This window comes from Phocoena phocoena, chromosome 6, assembly GCF_963924675.1.
Source record: "Phocoena phocoena chromosome 6, mPhoPho1.1, whole genome shotgun sequence".
Classification (NCBI taxonomy): domain Eukaryota; kingdom Metazoa; phylum Chordata; class Mammalia; order Artiodactyla; family Phocoenidae; genus Phocoena; species Phocoena phocoena.
Window position 1 is genome coordinate 36620250 of NC_089224.1, and position 19073 is coordinate 36639322.

A 19073-nucleotide genomic window follows, 5' to 3' on the forward strand; every position below is an offset into this window, starting at 1 on the left:
GGTATTAGTACCACTTTTATTCATCATCACAGTAAAGTTGCTGTTGTCTCATTGTAAAACTCATAGGTTATGATGTCAAATTCATAGAAGAATGGTTTTTGCTGTTCATTGTGTTGTTCACCTTGTTTCTGTTTCTCTAAACTCATTGAGACCATCTGAGGTACTGCTAATGGCAACAAACATGCCTTTAAGACTTTTGAGAGAACACAGCTCAGGAGGGAGATTACAGTGATAACTATGAGGAGGATAATACCAAGATACTGAAGTACATTGCTTAGCCAGGGCCCTCATGAACCAAACCAGTTGGTATCAAATAAATCAAATAATGTATTTACTGGGAGGATATCAACCTCCAGGTTTTAGCAAAGTTTGTTAATTTCTCATATTTGTTACAATACCAGAGGTGTTGATCCAGGTACAGAGGAGGTATTTGCTATGGCACAGACTTCTCCTTTTCAGCCAGTGAGTACTCTAAAGCAATTCTATTATCTAAAAGCACCTTACGAAGAAAGTCTAGAGATTTTTGTTGTGTATTAGGGAACAATGTCTTCCCATGCATTAACAGAAAAAGCAAGTAGCGAAAGGAATAAAGATTTCATATTAGAGATGAAGAAACTGATTTATGATTTTGGAAGAGCTGTTCCCCTCAAGATGCCATCTGCTTCTGGAGAAAAACTTCCCTGGAAGTCAATTTTAATTTTAGATCTCCAGCTGTGTTCAGTTCCAAGAGTCTGAAGGAGACCTTTTAAATTGGAGGAGGTGAACCTGAGGGTCAAGTCTCTGAAGTTTGGCTGTCATTTGGATAGCAAGGAGAACCTGGTATGGTCCCTTCCATGGAGTTCAAGGGAAGTCTTTGTTCTTAGTGATTCCAAATCAGAAGGGTGGGAGATCCCGTCTGCAGGCTCTGGAGGGAGGGGGGTGTCCCAGCAGGTCCCACCATGGTCACTAGAACCTGTGGAGGAGGAAGAATAATTTCCCCCCTACCCTTTATCGTGAGTGCTTGGCTGAGACCCCGTCCTTCTGCGGTACCTCATAAATGGATAAGCTTATCCTCTACTGTGGCCATTGTAATTCAAGTTTATCTTTGGTAAGGTTAACCTGATTGTTCAGCCTTAAAACAAAATTTTATTCCCCTGAGGCCTCAAGCTGGACCCAGTCCAGTTTAAGTCAGACACATTCTAACCTTGTACCCAGTACTGTTTCTAAGTCAGATCCACTCTGGCTCTGGACAGTTTCCAGAGCCAGTAGGGGGGGGAAAAGCCGTAAGTCAGAAAGCTCATAATGAAAAAACTGCAGAGGTAGGATCTGAGAGGGACTTACCATCACCTCCAGAGGCAACAAGACAGCAGCAAGCTCAAAGGGGCACAGCAGGTACCTTCGCCTGCTTGATCTTTGTTCCGGGGACTGTCAGCAGTCTCCTTCAGTTCCCTCTTCTGACATCAGAACCATTAAAAGATAAACTGAGACATATTAAAACTTTTAAGAATTTATTTGAGCAAAAATCTGTTTGAATTGGGCAGTGCCAAACTGAAAGTGGTTAGGTACACTCTCCTGACAGGATCTTAGGGAAAGGCTTTTATAGAGATAAGGGGGAAGCAAAGTAAGAAAATTGTTGATTGGCTATAACCTAAAGTCTACTTGGCTGTTTGTGATTGGTTATCTTTAGCATTTTGATTTTGTAACCTTGAGGCTTTTATAGGCTTATATTTTGGTTTGCTTGTGTAGGCTGTCATAGCATTAGAGCCACATCAGCCTAGTAACCTCCTTATTTAATTATTTTAACATATATAATACTAAAGAGCTAATTGAAATGCTATCATAAGACATGGTAATGATAACATTATTCTACAGTGGAATATATACACCTTGAAAATCTACAGTGGATATGCTAAGAGACACATTTTTTTCTGCAAAAAACACAATTTTAATCTATAAATTAACTTCGATAGAGTTAGGTAATATTTACCTTTGGTAATTGGTAATGGTTATAGTATCTTACTTGCTATTTTAGCTCATAAAGGTTATGATGTTGGCTTGAAACCAGTTAGATTTCATTCCTTCCTTTCTTGATATTTATGATTTTGTCTGGTGGGTTATTTGAAAGCATGATGTGTTGGAAAGCATCTGTGAAGTCACTCACTGTCTGTTGCTGTAAGCTCCAGTGCTGTTTTTGTTTTAAAGTAAAACCCTCAGATTATTAATATTTTATAATCATTTCTGTTAGTGGACTGATTCCATAGATGAGAGAGTGTTCACATTGTGTTAGCATCTGCATAGGCTAATTATCACCATCGCATGTCAGAAAGGCCAAGAAAATGTTGGGAAAAGAAAATTAAATTATTGTTAAATCTAAAATAATTGTTCAGCTTTGCCTCATATAGGATGTAGCATATATCTTGAAAATACTGGGAATAAGTAAACAAAACCACCTATGTAATAAATACTGCTTCTATAGATAGATGTGATAGAAATGAGCAACAACAAAATATGTATCTTGTAGAACAATATATAATAATGAATTAGATAATTCCTGTTAACCTGTTCACAATAAGTAAGAAAATAAAGCCTATGGCTCAGAGTATAGCTGGTGATCATTTATTACTTCATTCTTATAGCTCGTTGGTCAAAGACTTACCTTTATTTGGATAATAGTAATTATGATAATTATAGTAGCAGAAATGAGATATGCTTGCATATCTACTTCAATACTTAGGGTATAATAGTAATGTGATATATAATAAACCCTAAAATTCCAATCGATATTGTGGCTTAGACTATTTTTATGCAGCTAAAGAATTTTTTACTGAACAATACGTTACAAATATGTGAAATTATTCCAAACATATGTACTTCAGGATGTGTAATCAGTTAGAATGAATGTTGTTATTAAGGTCTCCACCTCCTGTGGGATCAAAAGATTCCATTTGGTTAAGATAATCTCTGCTACAATTATAGAAAGACTTACTACTAATAAAACTGCAATAATCAATAGAAATCAAAGAAGTGGTGTCTGGTATTGTGATGTAAAAGGTGACATTATGTTAATTACTTGCAGTAATAAATTAATGGTGCCTAAAATTGTCGAGACCCCTATTAGATGAGGGGAGTAGATAGGTAAATCTATTGTGCCTACAGGTATTAGATTGCCAGCTAATAAAAGGGCGCATTGTTCACCCTGTTCTTGCTTTGACTTCTGCTGTTGCTGATGCAAGTAGTAAAAGGAATCATGGGAGTAATAATCCAGAGCTTATTTATTTATTAGAATGCTATATCTGATGCACCTATCATTAGTGGTGTTAATGAATTTCAAAGTCCTCCAATCACGTTGGCATTGCTATAAAGAAAATTATTACTAAGACCTGAACAATAATAACCAATTATAAATTTAAATAATTTCTAATAAAATCCTCATTGATTAAAATCAGCCTAAATTAGCTGTCTCGATTAGTCATCTCTACTATTCTATCTGGTTTAAAAACCAAGTAGTCAGTATACAGAAGTGACCACTTTGTGATTTGTTGAGAATAGTCAAGAGTAGATAATTTATGTAAAATGGCTAATAATAAACTTTATATGGCAGATATAAGGGCAGAGACTAATTCTTCATTTTACCAAACTGGGACGTTTAACTTATATACTGAATTGCAAGTTCCAAGAAGCAGTTAAATAAAACCTTGTTTCGGTTTCTCCTGCCTCTCTCTACAAAAGTTAGAAGTAGATCAAAACCAGTATTGAGGGAAGGTAGTTATCAATGTAAATGACACATATGCATATATTTGTAATTATTATTACATATAACAGAATAATTGCTAATGTGACCTCATGTGGAAATTATATTACACACATAGGGCTCCGATTAGGGTACATTCTCAGCTTAACTGATTACATGGCTAAGCTTGATATGGACAAATGGTATTTTGAGATTTAACTCTGTTAGTAGATATGGTCTTAGTGTGGTCATTCAGATTGTTTATGCAAGGTCAGGACAAGAATAGTTAATAATCTATACTAGTATTGATAAAGTTAGAGGTCAAAGTTGTTCTTTGATGTATCATTTCATGACATCTGCAATTGGTTGAAGTCCATAAGGACCTACAATATTTGGTTCTTTCTGAAATTCAATGTTACCTAAATTTTTTGTTGAAGCATTAAGAAGGCCAAGGTAAATAGAATAGGGAAAATTAGTAATTATAAATTAACTAGAAACTTGTTTATTAAAATTAAAAGGTCAAACTCCTGAAAGCAGTTACATTATTACTGGATTCTATCACCTAGATGAGCCCAATTCTTGACTTATTTAATATCTAGTATCTGGCTCTTTTGTGGAATGGACCTTATTGCTTAAGTCCTTTCATAATGTGAGACATCTTTGTATAAAGAGGAACCAAATGGAAGTGTTCTGATCTGAATTCAGGTCACACAGAATTTTTAATGATGGAACAAAGGAACCTTTTAAATAGAAGTTACATTTTTAGAATGTCTGGATAAAACAATAAAACAATAAACTTTAACATCAATTTGACCTCTAAAATAAGATTTTATTATTTCCATTTGAGAACTCTGTTCCATTGGTGAAAATTTTGAGTAAATTAATAATAGTTATATATTTAGAATAATTAGTCTACATTTGATCATTTGGTGGCTTTTCTATACTCTGAGGTCACCTCAATCAAAATAATTAATTCAATTTATGATTAGTTACTTAGATAACTAATTTTCATATTCAATTAATAAATTTAAGTTTTATGGGTTTTAGAAAGTAGAGGGAAATTTGAATGTTTATTAAGTTATTTTAACTTCTTTTAATCTTTCTTTACTGCATATTTGTTTTAGGTTAACAGTATATTGAACAAATATGTTCAAAAATTTTTTTCTATCTATTGTCTAACAATAGCTTATTTATTTTGACAAGGGACTATGCAAAAATTTATTTCTTAATACTTATATTAATTTTTTTCCTGCATATGTAGTTAATCCAATACCGTGTTAGGAGGTGGTTTTGCTTGTAGGTATTTAGCTTGGTTGTGCTGGTGTGTATTTGTAATTGGTGCTGCTCTTAAGCCAGTTATAATTTTATGAGTAATTACTCTCCCAGGATGGTTTTATTCTGTTTCAAATGATCTGTACATCTTCTGATTAACGTTTACATTTACATTAGTGTTTATTCTTCTTTAGGTAAATTCAAAGTTGAACTTAAATTCTGCTTTGGATAACCAGCAATCACCTGGCTCAGTGTGTTTTTTTGTTTTTTTTTTTTAACCTCTACCTGTAAGTTCGTCTCATTATTTTGTCACAGAAAAATGTTTCCATATTAATTGTTTACAAGTAGCTTGTATGTTTTCTTTCTGTGTTTTAAGTTAAAGTTCTCTGTTTATTATGTTTTAGTTAATTCATTATGCCTAAGAGTTACTCTTCCCTTCTTTTTTTGGTTTTGAACCTTTAATGAGAAAAATTATAATATTGAGCTTGAGAGTGCCATGTTTGTCCGTCACTGGGTCAAGGGTTGGGGATTCAGCTAGAACTAACAAATAGGTTATATATAAACAAAGATACATGCGGTCACAGAATGAAAAACTGCTGCCTGGCACGATTACGTCTCAGTTTTCTTATCACTCATGTTGGGGATCCTGTAGCTGACGAGAATAGATATCCATACTTTGGGTGCCCTCCAGCACATCTACCTCCAGCAGCATGTGGTGAATCTTCATCAGAAATTTCTCATCACACTCATACCCTTTAATTAGCCCTTTGGGTACCTCGCCCAGATGCAAGGTATCTGCCACCTCCAGAAACACTGCTTACTCCACCTTGGGTATCACTCACCAAGAAGTTTAGATTGAACTTCGCTGGGTTGATGCAGACCTCGGTGGCCTAGAGACGCAGGAGGAAGCCATGGGCACTGCCCCCACCTCTCCTCTCACCTGTGACCTCAGAGAGTTATGAGTGAGCAGTTTACCTTAGCCACCAAGCCATCTTGCCAGGCTGAACAGGAAGTAGGTCGGCACTCCTGCCTGTGTCACTTCCGGGATGCTCCCCTTGCTATATCCTATTGGATGGCTGGTAGGAGCAGAAGTGGGGAACTTGCTGGAACTCTTTCCTCTTTTTAATATTTATTTATTTATTATTATTTTTTACTTACTGACATACTTTCCCTAACATCTAACTTAGATTTTTCTCTTCCATACTATACTTTTAGATATTTGGTATAATTATTAGTAATAGTTGTATTTGCTTTACTAGTAGTAATTGTATTTTTTTAGTTTGAGCTAGGATTGGTTCAGAGTGGTTTCAAGTTTAGTTTCAATTCCACAGCTGCATGCTTGGTGCTTTTAAGTTTAAACTGTGCTTTAGTTTGCTCAAGTGACTTTCTAGTGTACTTACCATGTTATTTTATTAGATTTTTTTATTGGAATATAGTTGCTTTACAATATTGTGTTAGTTTCTGCTGTACAACGAAGTGAGTCAGCTATATGTATACATTTATCCCCTTCCTCTTGGACTCTCTCCCACTCCCCCCCCAGCCATCCCACTCATCTAGGTCATCACAGAGCCCTGAGCTGAGCTCCCTGTCCTATACAGCAGGTTACCACTAGCTATCTATTTTACACATGGTAGTGTATATATGTCAATTCTAATCTCCCAATTCATCCTACCCTTCTCTTCCCCTCTGTGTCCACATGTCCGTTCTCTACATCTGCGTCTCTGTTCCTGCCCTGCAAATAGGTTCATCTGTACCGTTTTCCTAGATTCCACATATATGCATTAATATATGATATTTGTTTTTCTCTTTCTGGCTTATTTCACTCTCTATGACAGACTCTAGATCCATCCACATCTCTACAAATGATCCAATTTCATTCCTTTTTATGGCTGAGTAATATTCCATTGTATATATGTACCACATCTTCTTTATCCATTCCTCTGTTGATGGACATTTAGGCTGCTTCCATGTCTTGTCTGTTGTAAATAGTGCTGCAGTGAACAGTGGGGTACATGACTCTTTTTGAATTATGGTTTTCTCAGGGTATATGCCCAGTAGTACGATTGCTGCATCATATGATAGTTCTATTTTTAGTTTTTTAATGAACGTCCATACTGTTCTCAATAGTGGTTGCATCAATTTACATTCCCACCAGCAGTGCAAGAGGGTTTGTTTTTTTCTCCATACCCTCTCCAGCATTTATTGTTTGTAGATTTTTTGATGGTGGCAATTCTGACTGGTGTGAGGTGATACCTCACTGTAGTTTTGATTTGCATTTCTCTAATAATTTGTGATGTTGAGCATCTTTTCATGTGCCTCTTGGCCATCTGTATTAGATTTTTAGATTAATATTTTTTATTATTCATATTATGTTTGGATTTTATATGAGGAAGGTAAGCTGTGTGCACACTTCAAGGCCTGATTCAGCTGGCTTTTTAATTTGCTTTTAGCCTCTAATTTCCTAAAGTTTCTGTTAATGGACTCAGAGAATGTAGCTCATTCTCTATACCCTCATGTAACATCGTTATGATAATTCTTGTTATTTCAAAACCTTTCTTAGTGTTTGCTGTAATGGCATTATACTGGTTAAATCAGCATGTTGTAATGAAGATTTACTGATTATAGAACCGGGTTCTGTAGAGGAGTTTAACACATTACAAAACATTTTCAATTTTGAGCTACTGCTAGTAGTACTTTGGTCATTTTTTTTTTTTTATGTGTAACACTGTATGTCCTAATGCATTTATCCCAGCTATTACATTTGTGGGGATGCTTTCGATATATAGTTACAAAATGTTTTGTTTTGACATGTTTTTAGAGAATTCAATTTCAAAGTCAAGATTAGTTCTTTTAAAATCTTATCTATAAGATAGTTAAATTGGGAAAATCATTTTCCTTTAAAATATGTCTCCAGAAAAGACACAGGTATAAACATAACTTAATATTGTTAAATATATTGTAAAACTCTCTGAAATCCAAATAGATAACTTTTAGATCCATTGGTTGAATATCCATCCCTAGTAAAATGAGAATCTCTGCTGTTGGTGTATTATAATTTTTTCAACGTGTTAGCCTTGAATAGAACAATCTTATTCTCATTTTGAAACTAGGAATAAGAATAAGATGGCTTATGAATGGATTAGTGAAAGGATACGTTATTCTACTTATTTTTTATATGGTTTCTTTTCTTTTAAAAATCAGTATTAATACATTCATTTATTTCTTCTTTATTTTAATACACATGTGCATGCACGTAAGAGGAGGGAAAGAATCCTAAAGAATGAATAGGAGGAAGTCTTGGAAAAAGTGTAATTGAGGTTTTTCAAGCTCTGAGAACCGCTTCTGTCAACACTCATAAATTAGGAAGGGTGTATGTCTTTCAAGGGGCTGCACACTGTTTGGCAAATCAGGATGTCGAGCTTGACATGGGTAGTAAGGAAGTGGAAAATGATGCCAGCAGCTCATTGCTAGAAACTGACAGCTTGGCCATAGCATTCCCAACTAAACATAAACAACTTTCTCAGGATACAATCGATACTCAAACGAGGCCACTCTGTGACCACAATACAGTAAGACAAAAAAGGACACTTCGTAACCACAGAAGTAACTAAACATCCCCTTCTCCAGGAAAGCAAGAGTGACTACTGGTTCTTCACTAGTGACAATTCTAGGTCCACTTTGGACCCTCTGCCTCCTAGATAAAAAATGCCCAGTGACTTGTCCCTGCTGACAGCATCCCACCCCCAATTATCCACAGGTCTCTAAATCCTGCTTAAAATCTCTCAGCATGAATCCACATATTATAATAAGCTGCTCCTAATCTCTTTTACAGAGACACTTCAGTGTTCCTCTGATGTGTGTTCTCCCTCGTTGCAAGACGATAAACCTAAATTTGTTTGATTACACGTATGTGGTGGTCATTTGTTGGCAGGCTTTGACATAGAAACATGAGATGGTCCTGTATTGTTAGGCTAGAATAAGATAAAGGCATACTAGAATGTATAACGCCAAGGAAATGGCCCTTTGTCTTTTCTGCTATGGATGGTCATTGGAAGGTACAACAAACAGGAAAGAACATTACAGAGTTGTTGAAACCTTCATTTTGGTGGTAGTTTGGAAGATAAATTGTTTTAGGGGCAAGATTAAAAGGAAATAACTTGGGAGACAGTTTTAGCAATCTGGACAAGAGGTGATGAAGACCACACTTAAAGACTGACAGTGTGAATATAAAGTAAACAGAGAGGAAAAGCACAGTAGTGATGCCGTTTACTAAAAGGCAAGGCAATGTGTAAGGAACAGCTTTGGGGAAGGTTAGATGATTAGTTGAGTAGGAGTTACTTGTGAGACTAGAGTTTGATAGGACAGGCAGCAACTCAGTCCATTGATCTGAAACTCAGGAGAGATATTTGGGTTGGAAAACAGATTTGGTTGCTACCAGCAGAGAGATGACAGTTACAGCCATTTAATTTTTATGTGACAGTTATATCCTGAATGAACCCAGAAGGCTCTGCTATTCTAGTTTTTGCTGTCTCCTTCTAGCAATTAACTAATTGATGCATTCAATTCTAAAACACCGAGTGAAGTTGAGTAGGATAATTTGTACCTGCCTTAAGAAGGCAAATAAACTAGATTCAGGCAATTCATAAATACAACTCAGCTATGAGGTAAGATAATAAACACTCTTTCCTGTTCATGAATCCAGGTTGTCAGGCAGGAATGACCTGAGGGGTAGATTGCCCAGCTAATTTCTCAGATCCAGACAAGCCCATGGCAATGGTGGAGATCAGATGAATAGATGCGTAAGTGGAAGATTTCTCTGTGAAAGGAGTTTAATCCTTCTTCCTTTTCCAGGGGAGATGACGTACATGAATGAGTAATAGTTGATAATTCCCAAGGTGTAGCTGTGGGGAGGAGAATGTTGGTAATCCATAGTCAGAGGATTTTCAGTAATTATTCATTTCCACATTCATTCCACTCTGAAGAATTTTTTTAAGACAGCCGGTATCTTGAAGGGCACATGGATTCTTCAAGAATAAAACATTGTTAGTCCATGATTAGGCAAAGCCTTTCTATAGCTGGGTTTTGTTGTTGTTTGTATTTTTGTTCCCAGTAGCTGTAAACTGTGAATATTTATTGTTTGAGTCGACTTATTTATTTTCTTCAGTCACAGCTTCGGACAGTATGAGACTGTGTTATAGGTATAACAATATTGGACATTCATGCAGTAGGTACTATACTACATACTTTACATACGTTATTTAATTGTTATCCCAATCTCATGAGTTAGGTAAGAATTTCATCCTGATTTTGGGGTTGACATTACTGGGATTTAGAGGAATTGTTCATTATGATATAGCGTAGTAGGTTTTGGAACTGTTTGTAGTGGTAGAACTCTTTAGTACTACACCTTCATTTACATAGTACAAAAATTAGTGCGTAGTCTTCTGATAAGGAAAAGAATGTCACCAACGTAATCATTATATTGTTCTTATTTGATAGTAGTATTTATTATAATTTGCTTATAGGTTTCGATTGGTTTCAGAATATAATCATTGCCTGCCAAATTTTATAGATAATATAAATTAATCACTGGCATTTTACATAGTATTGTGGTTTCAGTTTCTCACTGAATGCAGTATCATAATCATCTTCTCTCTTTTATCACATCTTAAAATTGGAGAATCCTTTTATTATCTATTATAATTACTCTCCTTTTCAGGTATGTTCTCTTGAACAACAGAAAGCTTTGACATGGATGTATTAACCATTTCATTTTCTACTGTTTATTTGGTTTTAATCCTTATAGTCTGAGAAAAGTTCTCCTTCATCTATAACCTCACACCCTGCTTCTCCTTAGGTCACACTTGGCATCTTATCTGTGAATCTTGTTTTTAAAACTGAGTTTCCTGGACTCCACATTTTATATACTGAATCAGAGTCTCTAGGGATGAAGCCAGTGAATCTGGAATTTTATCAGGAATCTGATAAGTTTTATGTACACTGTAGTTTGATGATCACAGCTCTAAGGAGAGATGGTTGGAAATACTTTTCTAGATGTTTTACCCAGCTGCTAATCTTTAACTATATGATGAAAATAACAAAACATTTGTTTTTGTTGCCTCTGAAATTGCAAATAATACATTATCACTCCACATTCCTTACAATTATTGCAAGATATTTTTGGAAGCACATAATTAGTACATTAGTATAATCATACATATAAAACTCTACTGTGAAAAGATGAATTTTATGTAACATATGATTCAGTGTTAGAATTCATTAGCATGAACTAACACTTTAAAGAATGAAGAAGACTCCCAGCCATGGACACAGGGGCTAAAAGTTCTGTGCTGAAAGGATGAAGGAGATGATACCAGGTATTTCTTACCATATCATCGGAAAAAGTGTTTTTCTTTATTTCATAACTAGCCCAACTGAAAGGTGCGGGGGAATGGTAATACAATTAAATAAACCAAAGGCATCATGACTCAGTTTGTCAATTTCCTTAGAAGAAAACAAATAATTAGTCTTGCTACTTTCAAAACCAGTGTAAACATAAAATTACTTATAGTGAATAAAATGAATACAAAGGATATGTTGGTTTCATATTATGGTTAGGTAAGGAAATGAAAAAGACATGGAGATAACAAGCAGGAAAGGGAAGCCATAGAGGCCGAAAATGAGAGTGCAAAGATAGGGAGGCTTATGTGTTAGCAAGGGCAAAAGAGGCAAACTTCTGCAGAGATTAATAATTGCTGCACAAGATACATTTCCTCCCTCTTCTTTAGTAGAGGATCCTGAGTATTACTTGAGTACTCAGTATTCTCAGCTAAGTGACAACACTTCCCATTCTCTCTTGTGTCTGCATATAATATTGAGACAAAATTTGAGCCAACGTGATAGCAGGAAACCACAGATGTTGGCTAATGGAGTCTCCCTAGTTGGGAGAATCACTCTTTAGTCTTCTGTTCTTCCTCTGTCCTGTTGCCTGAATTGGGATGTGGTGGGCAGAGCTCCAGAAATTCTCTTGTACCATGAACTGTACTTGGGCACAGGCACCAGGTGAGGGTGTGGCAACAGAATGATAGGAAGAACTCCATCTCCATGATGATGCTCACACCAACCCTGTACTGCCCACATCAGGGATTTTTATGTGAAACTCTGTCTTTATTTGGCCTCTGTAGCTTTTGTGGTTTCTTACTTAGTTATTTGAAGGTGAAACAATTTGAGCTGTACAAAAGGTAGACACCAAAGAGAATAAATCACAATTTTTACTTAATTTTTCCCATCTTTTCATAGGGGTACTACAACTGACTTTACCACAACCAAAATCCTAGCCCTAACTTTGGCTTTAAACTCAGTTGTTTAGAAATTCTAACAGTAGAGGGAAGGCATCATATAGACTCAGGGAAAGCTATCCTACTTTGAAGAATCTATGAAGAGACTTGAAGAAGGGTGGCACTTTAGAGTTTCTGCTCTCTAATTTAGTTCTATTTAATATCATTTATAAAGTTCTCGGTCAATAACTTTAATTCCTCCAACAAACCATTGCTGACTCATATCCAGTACACAGTTGCCTGAGGACCCCAGACAAAATCCCACTGATATAGGTCCTGCTTTTCTTCATTACACTTTTCAAGCAGCTGCTTTATAATTTACCCTTACTATTGTGACCATTATCTCTTACATTCTGAAAGTGCTCTTTCAGAAAAAAGCAATGAGGAAAGACCCCAAAGCAGTGAAATAAGGCCCTCAATCTTAATAGCTGCTATAATATGGACATTTCTGAATGAGCTGTGTGAATTTTTTATTGATAGTGACAATAGATAGAGATGACCCATACTTGGCATACAAGAAATTGACTAAGAGTCAAATTGTTAGATTTCTTCCAGACATGAGGGAAACGCTACAGAACCAACTGTTTGTTCTTTCCATAATTGCAGTGTTTTGTTCTGTATAATTTTTTGTAAACTTAACTAATTCATAGTTATATAATGATATTTTGCATCTAAGGTATCTACTAATTTTCCCAAGTCTGCTAATATGATTACTAGAAGATGTAATTAAAGATAGTGATGAACAAATATTTTGTCTCTGTAGCCCTAGTACTAAAAACATTTACTAGACAATGTAATTGGAAATACATTTTCAACGAATTAGGAATATATTAAAATAACAAGAGGTAGCCAAGTGCAAAATTCATATGAACTCATAAAAGAGCCACACTAGAAATACAAATACCATTCAAATGAAAATCAAATGCATATAGTGGCTTTATTCATAATTAACACAAGAAAACAGGCATCTGTATGTTTACTGTGATTTAAAGAAATATAAAATAGTTACTTTTTCAGCTAAATTATTTCTGAAATCCAAAAATAGAGATACTTAAATACCAGAGCATTCCACTGAGCACAAGCGATTATTGAATTCATGTTTTCACCTTTGCTTTCTCCCAATACTTACAAATATTACTACAGTAAAATAATAGATGTGCCAAGACAAAGAGAATGAGAGCGGGTGTATCTGTGGAACATATCTGTGGAATTGGGGAAGAGGTAGATAAGTGTTCAGTTATTTAAATGATTAGAATATTTGAAATCCAAACAAGTGGTCAGGAAAGTGCAGAAGAGAGGAGATTCGCACTACCAACCACAGAAAGGCTCAGTTACAGGGGGCAGCAGGGATCTTCACAAGTGGAGGTCCAGGTGGAGAGGAGTTTTTAAAACTTTGTAGAAGATGCTGTTATCTGACCCCTTTTCACACTTTTTTTTTTTTTTTTTTTTTTTTTTGGTACGCGGGCCTCTCACTGTTGTGGCCTCTCCCGTTGCGGAGCACAGGCTTGTCGCACAGGCTCAGCGGCCATGGCTTATGGGCCCAGCCGCTCTGAGGCATGTGGGATCATCCCGGACCGGGGCATGAACCTGTGTCCCTTGCATCGGCAGGCGGACTCTCAACCACTGCGCCACCAGGGAAGCCCTTCACACCTTTTTTACCTGACAACTACCCTTACTCAGTGCCAGCAGAAGGAGCTTCACTCTGTCAACAGTCAAACAAGAGGGAATCCGGACTCTGGGATATCAGTCACAGATGATAAAAGGGGTATTAAATAAAATTCAATATACAGAACTATGAGATTCACCAACCCATTTCTACAATTACCTGGAACTGTCAGGCTTAAAATCCCTAATTAGTAGACTGAAGGATTCATTTCTAGAAAAAGCCTATATAAGATAATATATTCATAAAGATACTGACAGGAAGAGGTCCCTCATCAAAATACCTAGCCCAGAGCTCTGCATCACCCACCAGCCTGCAAGCCCTATACGTATATTCAGAACTTCCCATATGCGTCCCAGTGCTTCCTACTAAATAGGAATTCATAGCAAAGAATGATAAGAAATTTAGGTAAAGAGTTGAATATGAAAGACAAACATCAAAATGAAGAGGTATAAAGGAAATGATGGAAATATATATACATACATATATATATATATATATAGTGCAAGAAACAGGAATAAACATTTATATCTATCCATCTTCTTTTTGGATATTTAAAATATAGTAGAAATTAAAAATAAAATAATTGTAAATGAAATTGAGATATTTTCTCAAAGAGTAGGAAAAAAGACCATGTGATGATAAGTAGAAGCAAAAAATAATATTAGGGAATAAATATAGGCAGTCTAGCATCTGAATGATAGAAGTCTCAGAAAGAGAAGACTAAGAAAATGTAGGGGAGATAATTATGAAGCAGATAATTTAAAAAATTGTGTGTGTGTGTGTGTGTGTGTGTGTGTGTGCGTGCGCATTGGGTCTTTGTTGCTACGCACAGGCTTTCTCTAGTTGAGGCAAGTGGGGACTACTCTTCGTTACGGTGTGCAGGCTTCTCGTTGCAGTGGCTTCTCTTATTGTGGAGCACGGGCTCTAGGCATGTGGGCTTCAGTAGTTGTGGCTCGCGAGCTCTAGAGTGCAGGCTCAGTAGTTGTGGCGCATGGGCTTAGTTGCTCCGTGGCATGTGGGATCTTCCCGGAACGGGGCACGAATCTGTGTCCCCTGCATCGGCAGGTAGACTCTCAACCACTGCGCCACCAGGGAAGCCCCTATGTTAGCATTTTTATGCCACCTTCCTTTGGCAATCAATATTAATTCTATTTCAAAGCATGATACGATAATCAGTTCAAGAGTTATTTTTTCCAAGGGTTGCCTCCATAAAAATTTTTGAGAATCACTGCCACAGTCCTGGGTCTTTCCTTACATTTGCTATACATTTCTCAGTCTGAAAAAGGAGCCTATTACCGTGAATGTAACAACGAGCATCTAAAGTTTTGACTCAGACAATTCACTGCACTGTGAATGAATATGAAAGTGTAGAAAGAACTGTAAAGAAAATCTGGTTAGATTAAACCAGTAGCTCCCCAAAGTGGTCCTTGTACTAACTGTATCAGAAGCTCCTGGAGGTTCTTATTTAAAATAGATTTAGAACTTATCCCATAACTGTAAGACCACAACTTTTTTGAATGTGATCTGGTAACCAATAGATAACAGTTGAGATGTTTCAAACTACCTGCTTAGACTGAAATTATTTTTGTGTTTAACAAAGCTTTTGTTTACATTTAATTATATTAAACCGTCAATAATTATTATTGGGGCTAATTAGTTTCTGTCACAGTTTTAAGGTCGTTACTCCATAAGCCACAGCCATAATGGCTGAAGGTAGATCTTCCCTAGAGATACAACTTTAAAGCACAAGAAACCACAGAAACCACAGGAAAAAGAATGATTGCTTTAATTTGTCACTGAGCTTTGAGCTCTTGCCTTTTTTTTTTTTTTTTTAGAAATAGGAATTCATCCTCTAGGCTTTCAGGTTATTTTTTCAAGCTACAATTCACTTTTCAGAACCACAAATGAATGACTCTCCATCTGTGTTGTCTTTGATTTCTTTCATGAGTAACTTACAGTTTTGTGCGTACAGGTCTTCTGCCTCCTTAGGTAGGTTTATTCCTAGGTATTTAATTCTTTTTGTCGCAATGGTAAATGGGATTGTTTCCCTCATTTCTCTTTCTGATTTTTCATTGTTAGTTTATAGGAATGCAAGAGATTTCTGTATTAATTTTGTATCCTGTGACTTTACTAAATTCATTGATTAGCTCTAGTAGTTATCTGATGGCATCTTCAGGATTTTCTGTGTATAGTATCATGTCATCTGCAAACAGTGACAGTTTTACTTCTTCTTTGCCAATTTGGATTCCTTCTATTTCTTTTTCTTCACTGATTGCCGTGGTTAGGACTTCCAAAACCATGTTGAATAATAGTGGCATGAGTGAGCACCCTTATCTTGTGTCTGATTTTAGAGGAAATGCTTTCAGTTTTTCACCATTGAGAATAATGTCCAGGACTTCTGTTTTTTGGAAGGTTTATATCTTGTTCAGTGGGTGCCAGGAGCTCAGTTAAAAGCATTAAATGAATTAATTTCATTTAAGCCACAGAAAATCACATGAAATAAAGACTACCCTTATCCTACATTTCTAGAATATTGCCCTGAGGCTCAGAGAGTTTAACTTACTCTCCAAATTTACACAGCTTTTAGAGGCGGACTGATCCTGGAGGCTGTGACCTTAGTAACTGCACTGTGCAGTCTAAGAGTTGAGTATGAGAAAAATAGTAAGGGAACTCAAGCCCGGAATAAATAACATCCTCAGGTGCACAAAACTGTTATGAGAAAGAAGTGCTATTAAAGTAACATCTACATGATTTCATATACCTGTTTTTTCCTATTAAAAAAAGCTGCCTCCTGATTAAATTAAAATGGAAGTTTGGCATGATGAGGAAAAGCTAGAACTGAGTGGAAATAAGGTTGACTGGGCAGCAGGGTGAAAAATCAGTGGGAGGCTGAATAATTCCTAGTTATGTAAGCTATGTATTTTTATATTATAGTTTGACACCTTTTCCACATTTCAGTTTGCATGAATTTTGGAGGAATTAATTTAATGAAAAAGCATATTTAATCTTTCAGAAGAAGAAAAAAGCAATATTTATTTTTATTTCTCCATCCAAATATCACTAACTCTACAGTGACTAGAATCTAAATGAATACTTTAAGTAAATAACACTGTAAATCTTTCAAGAAATATGAGTTCCTTAGATCTTTGAGGCAAATAGTGCACTTTCCAGAATTGATGATGTGTACTTACATTGCACTTGGAGAGAAGTAACTCATTTTCCTCCAAGATGTTCCTGTAAGAAAACTGTGGATACATTTATGAGGTCTCATAATGGAAAAAGCTAAAAGTAGTTACATGGCATTTGATTAGTAGCTCCTGACTGCGATTCTCTTAACTGCAAAATAACTGCAAAATACCTGCAAAATACAGGAGAAAAAGAGATAAGACTTAAAATATTTTCAGAAATTGGTAGTAAGTTTCACTGACTCAATCTTGATGATTTTGGAATAAGTAAAATAGTTGCTGCCCTGCCCATTTTTCTCCTCATGACACAGGTGAATACCTGAGGACTTAAATAATGAAGGTAAGGAAATTTGTGCTCACCTACCCTGAATCAGATAGCAAGTTTCCTTATTCTACAGCACACTAGAATTCACAGATCTCAGATAATTGAATTTTATAAAAAGTGTTCTTGAATTGGAAGAATCAATATTGTTAAAATGACTATACTACCCAAGGCAATCTACAGATTCAGTGCCAGCCCTATCAAATTACCAATGGCATTTTTTACAGAACTAGATCAAATAATTTAAAAATTTATATGAAAAAAAAAAAAGACCTCAAATAGCCAAAACAGTCTTGAGAAAGAAGAACAGAGCTGGAGAAATCATGCTCCCTGACTTCAGACTATACTGCAAAGCTACAGTAATCAAAACAGTATGGTATTGGCACAAAAACAGTCACATAGGTCAGTGGAACAGAATAGAAAGTCCAGAAATAAACACACACACCTATGGCCAATTAATCTACAACAAAGGAGGCAAGAATATTCAATGGAGAAAAGACAGTCTCTTCAATAAATGGTGATGGAAAAACTGGACAGCTACATGTAGAAGAATGAAATTAGAACATTGTCTAACATCATATAGAAAAATAAACTCAAAATGGATTAAAGACTTAAATGTAAGACCAGATACTATAAAACTCCTAGAGGAAAACATAGGCAGAACACTCTTTGACATAAATCACAGCAATATGTTTTTTGGATCCGTCTCCTAGAGTAAAGGAAACAAAAGCAAAAATAAACAAATGGGACATAAATAAACGTAAAAGCTTTTGCATATTAAAGGAAACCGTAAACAAAACAAGAAGACAATCTAAGGCTTCCCTGGTGGTGCAGTGGTTGAGAGTCTGCCTGCCGATGAAGGGGACACGAGTTCGTGCCCCAGTCCGGGAAGATCCCACATGCCGCGGAGTGGCTAGGCCCGTGAGCCATGGCCGCTGGGCCTGTGCGTCCGGAGCCTGTGCTCCGCAACGGGAGAGGCCACAACAGTGAGAGCCCCACATACCGCAAAAAAAAAAAAAAAAAAAATATATATATATATATATATATATATATATATATATAGCCACCCGAATGTTCGTAAAGCACTGTTTACAATGACCAAGACCTAAGTGTCCATCAAGAGATGACTGGATAAAGATGGGATATATATACACACACACACACACACACACACACACACATGAATATTACTCAGCCATAAAAAAGAATGAAATAATGACATTTGTAGCAGCATCGATGGTTGTAGAGATTATCATACTAAGTGAAGTAGGTCAGACAGAGAAAGACAAATATATGATATCACTTACATGTGGAATCTAAAAAAATGTTACAAATGAACTTATTTACAAAACAGGAATAGACTCACAGACATAGAAAACAAACTTAGGTTACCAAGGGGGAAGGGAGGGAGGAAGGGAAAAATTAGGAGTTTGGGATTAACAAACACACACTACTATATATAAAGTAGAAAACCAACAAGAACCTACTATATAGCCCAGGGACCTATATTCAATATCTTAATAATATAATTTCAGATTTTAAAATGGAAAAGAATATGAAAAAGAATATATGTATTATCACT